Source organism: Trichosurus vulpecula, chromosome 4 (assembly GCF_011100635.1).
Source record: "Trichosurus vulpecula isolate mTriVul1 chromosome 4, mTriVul1.pri, whole genome shotgun sequence".
Lineage (NCBI taxonomy): Eukaryota > Metazoa > Chordata > Mammalia > Diprotodontia > Phalangeridae > Trichosurus > Trichosurus vulpecula.
This window is the reverse complement of record NC_050576.1, coordinates 72,661,618-72,666,741: the sequence shown is the minus strand read 5'-3', so window position 1 is coordinate 72,666,741 and position 5,124 is coordinate 72,661,618. Positions and strand designations below refer to the sequence as shown.

The following is a 5,124-nucleotide window of genomic DNA, read 5'->3' as shown; positions in this document are numbered from 1 at the left end:
AACAAATTATCTTCTATACCACCTCAGTTAATACAGTCAATCCTTAACATGTGTGTCTAACTTCTACGACTTCAAGCATCCTCATGATTTTATTGGTAACCTCATTTTCACTTTTGTGTTGGCAACTGGGCATATTTGCAGTTATGCACAATAGAAAGAATAAGAGGAGGTGTGATGCATGCAAGTTTGTAGAGCAGGTGGCATCCCACGAGGCACTTCACTCACTGGTATTGCTCACCCTACTGTTGTAAAGAGCTCCTTGTGCATTCATTGCATATTTTCATTATTTGTCTTTAAAATTCAAGTTTTGTGTTGCTCCCCACAAAGCACAGTGCAAGTCCTTTGGGCTCTAAGATTAAGTGTGCAAAGTCAGTGACGTGGCTTAGTGGAAAAATAAATGTATTAGATAAATTTGTGCTGAAATGTCTACTGCTGCTGCTGTCCTAATTGACCAGCTGGCTAGAGACATCAAGCCTGCCAATTTCATCATCTATTGCAGCCTCAAGGTTAAATGTCAACTCACCTCTGCTATGCTCCCATACTCTGAGACCCATAAGGTTCTCAAATGGTACATGAAGCAGACATCACTGATGAATTATTCCAAGCTTGTGTGTCCTTCATGATCTCTGCTATCCACCAGCAGTGAAGGACAGTATTGAAGATGCTGTCGGGACCTCTCTAGTTTCCCATCTTCTGACAGCAGCAACTAAAATCCTGGCAACGAGGGTAGCCAAGGTAGAGAGGCTTACAGCAGTATAGCAGACCGTCAAATAATCACCATCTGACACAGTGGAAGGTAAGATTCAGGTTAAAATAAGGATTGTATTTTCTATGCAGTATTTATGGTACTGTAGCTTTCATGTGTTATGAAAAATGAATATTGTCTGAAATCAGTTTTTTTAAAAAATTGAAATGTTAGCACAAAAGGTCACAGAATTCTAGGGAACTACTAGTGAGAAAAAATATTGTGTGTTACCAATTTTATTTTGTGGAACTGTATTTTATGAGTTACTTCATGGTTACTGTGTTTGGAAAAGGGCATATAATCAGAATTAATGTTTCGTTATAAATATATGCAGGAAAATACAATTTCAGCATTCTCTCTAGAGAAAGATTACAATTTTTGGTGGTTATGGGAACCTAACCGCATATTTCCCATAGGTTCAACGTATCAACATTCACATTTTTGACTTTCGCGCCATTTTCTAGGAACATTACCCTTGTGAAATGTGAAGATTGATTGTACTCCTCAAAGCTAATTTAGTCTGGCTGACTCATTGATATCCAACCCATAATTCTTGTAATTGTGGTAGAAAACACACTGGCAGGAGCTTCTGAGTTATACAGTATTAAGAAAATAAATCCAAACCCTGTAACTCCAAAGGAAGGATTCGACATCCAGGTTCTGGATATCCAACTTTTCAGTGTCAGTGTGAAGCAGCAGTATCATGTCAAAGAAAATATGCTATAACCTAAACAAATAACAAAATAAATAGGAAGAGGTAGTCCAAGGGTATGTACTTTATTCTGTAGAAGGGTAGAGATGCCAGGCCTTCTCTTCTTGAGCAAAAAGATTTGACTTGATTTTGACCAGGTAGTTTTCTGGTTTCCCTTAACAATCACTTAGGTTACCATCAGAGAATGAGGATATGAATAGCAGAGACTCTGAAAAAGTTGGAAAGTAGTGGGGGTAGTAGCGCTGGTGGCAAAACCAGATATGTTGGCCTTGAAAAGAAGAGACAGCAGAGAACAGAGGTGCACAGGAGAGGAAAGAAGAAACACCAACAGGAGTAGCAGAACACTATGAAGCAATCCAGAGAAGTTAACTGGGGTGCATCGGAAAGACTTTTCACTAGCCGTGTGACTTTGGGCATATTTTTTGGCTTTTGCAAAATTATGGGTCTGAAATAAACGGATGAGGGTACTTTACCTTCAAGGGCAGCTAGGTGGTACAGTGAGCCTGCAGTCAGTTCAAATTTGGCCTCAGACACTTACTAGCTGTATGACCCTGAGCAAGTCCCTTAACCCTGTTTGCTTCAGTTTCTTCATCTGTAAAATGAGCTGGAGAAGGAAATGGCAAATCACTTCAGTATCTTTGCCAAGGAAACCCCAAAATAAGGTCACAAAGAGTCTGAAATGACTGAATATCAAGAAAAACTTTATCTTCTCTGTTTCCTTTTCCTACCACTAAACTCTGGTGGGGCTTCAGAACACCTCAAACAAGTCTATGGACTAAGATGAGGTTAACTCTCATCAGCAGCTTCCAACCTCTAATAACTGGATCAGATCACAATATGCTCTTAAATCCCTCCAGCCACACATAAATACACACAACAAAGAAAGACCTATGAAGACTGCCACTCCCTTAAAGACCCGATAGACCAGATAATGCAGGACCAAAAGGAAACACACTGAGAGTACATAGGAAATAGAAGCCCAGTTACAGGATACTGTAAGACAGAGTTGTGCGGTATGACATATCCCAACACCAACTTCTCAAGTGTCCCAATGTTAAGGCAAAGCTCTGCCATATTCTCCGGTGGACAAGGCGCACCTTGATCTGGGTTTTGTATCCATTGCTGCATCATTTCTTCCCAATGGGAGTATTGACTTCTTTTTGGTATAGCTGTGAGTAGTGTGGGCTCTGTCTGGAGTAACAGCTGTTCCCAAATTCCTCAGCTTTGCTGGAAAACATGAGTTCCTTCTGGGGCTGTGTGAGAAGAGGCTAAGGGTGCAGTAGCTCTAATTTGCTGTCAATGGGATCTACAAAATCTCTTTCAGTTGTAAAAGTCTGTGAATCTATGATTTCAGAGCAAAAGGCCCGAGTAAACTTAGTCATCCCTGATGCCAACACTAAAATGGGAGACAGCAGAACCAGTAGCCAGAGAATCATAGCACTGTAAGTTAATTCAGGGAAAGTTCCAACTAAACTCCTTAGAGGATCATTGTATTACAATGGAGTATAATAATACCTGATGTCCATGATACCAGGTCATTAAGAATGGCTAAATTATGTTCAGAATACTCTTTATTACAGGGATAGGAAATAGATTTGTAAATTTTTATTCTGTGTATAACAATTCATGTTTATATATTGATCATCTTAGATTGTTTATGCCCACAACTACCTGTGCTCAAGAAGCAGCATAAATATTATAATAATTACTATTTATATAGTACCTACGATGGGCCATCCACTATGTTAAGTGTTTTATAAATATCTCATTTCATTCTCAATACAAACTATTTTGACTTGATTATAGCGATTTGATACAGTCTCTGATACAGGAGCAGAAGAAGCTGACAACACGCAAAAGCAGGTTTTTAAAAAAAAATCCTGGATCCTAGATCTGAAGCCCCACGGGGTGGAGGGGGAACATAGATACACATCTTCTATTAACCAGGCTTTTCTCCTCACCCTTCTCAGCTGGACATTTGAGAACAGCTGAGGCTAGGCTGCACCATTATCTTCCCCTCCCCTGAGGCAGGAGTGATCATACACTGTCCCCAGAGGGAGGCAGCAGCACTGCAGTCTCCACCACCCTAAAGAGGACCTATAGTGACCCTTGGGCTAAGTCCAGAGCGAGAGCTTGGGGAGCCTTACTGTGATCATCTTTTTCTGAGTTGATGCTCTTGGGTTCATGACACTGTCTTCCAGTCCAGGTGAGGAGCAAGTGTTGTGACCTAAACTAGTTCCTGAATGATGGGAGTATCTTGGCAAATTCAAGCCAGCAGAGCTGGCCCCAAGGATGGGGATAAGTAACCTCCCCTCCCAACCTTCCCTCTTGTCCCAAGAGTATGTGGAGGAAAGTGAAAAGAAAGAGAAGCCACCCCAAGCCCAACAAGGCAGTTTTCATTGGAAAATAAGTCAAGTCTGTCAACACCTCTTCCTTTGACATGGCTTGGCCTCGGGGGTCTCTGAGCATGCTGCCACCTTGGGTGATGGCGATGGCCCGGGGTTACAGTTCATGCTCAGGACCCACCCAGTTTGTTGTGCAGCACCTGTTTGAGGCCAGGTGGCAAAGGCAATCCTTCCAGTGTGTCCCTAGAGTCAGGCAGCAATTGGCGCAGGTGGTAGCAACACAGGTACTGTAGGGAAGTGAGGCTGGCACAGGAACGGATCACCTTCATGCAACTCTTGCCTGCAGTGGAGCAAACCATGGGATAGAATTTCTTGTTCTGCAGTTTGGTGGCAGAAACTCCTATGCATTTCCTGTTTTTGAAGACAGTCAGTGTCCCATGGCAAGTGTCTAGGTGAAACCCGGTGATAGAGCCCTGGCCAAACCGTGATGAGAAGCTCATCTTGTCACCCTTGTGATGGAGAAGTCCTGTGTAAAAGAGGCCCCAGCTGTCTTCATCCTTGCCCAGTAAGCTACAGAATGTGTGGTGGTACTTGTCCAGATTTACATCCGATGTCCCAATGCCAACCATCATGTCAGTGCAGGAGACTGGAGAAGTCATCTTAATCTCCCCAAAGTGCTGGCCTTCATATAGTTCCTCGTTCCCTCGTATGGCTGTTGTGCCACAGCTATATTCCATGTGAAAATTGACTTTGCGGTTGTCACAACTTAGCAGAATGGCTGTCGATTTGTTCAGATCATCCCATACCCAATCAAAATAGTCATCTTCCTCACCACACTGGCAGTCCCTGCTTCGATGACTGGTGTGGACACTGGCACAGTATGGAATTTTACTTTGGCTCTCCAGTCACAGGCACAGCACTCGGGATGGATGGCGGCAGGGAGGGGAACTCTGCCTCTGAGTCTGAGTCACTGTGCTATCCATTGGAATCATAGCCCTAGTTGGTGGTGCCAGAGGCTAAAGCCACAGCTCGGGCATCTGCCTCCTGGTGGGCCCCTTTCAGAACAAAATGCCAGGCCCAGCTGCTGCGGGTGCATCGGGACATGGCGGAGAAGATCTCAGGCGCCGCCACCACCGCACTCTGCTCCAGCCCTGCGCTCTTCTCACTTCATTCTCACAGCAACTCTGTGAGGTCAGTGCTATTCTTCTCATTTTATAGTTGAGAAAACAGAGATTAAATGACTTGCCCAGGGTCACACAGCTAGTGAGTGTCTGAGGCCAGATTTGAACTCAAGTCTTCTTGACTCCAGGCCTCGTGCTCTC

At 43.6% G+C, this 5,124-nt stretch overlaps 1 pseudogene; it reads right to left on the bottom strand.

The window, feature by feature from the left end:
• Positions 1-3,868: 3,868 nt before the first annotated feature.
• On the bottom strand, positions 3,869-4,921 carry LOC118849150 (annotated as a pseudogene).
• Between the last annotated feature and the right edge of the window lie 203 nt (positions 4,922-5,124).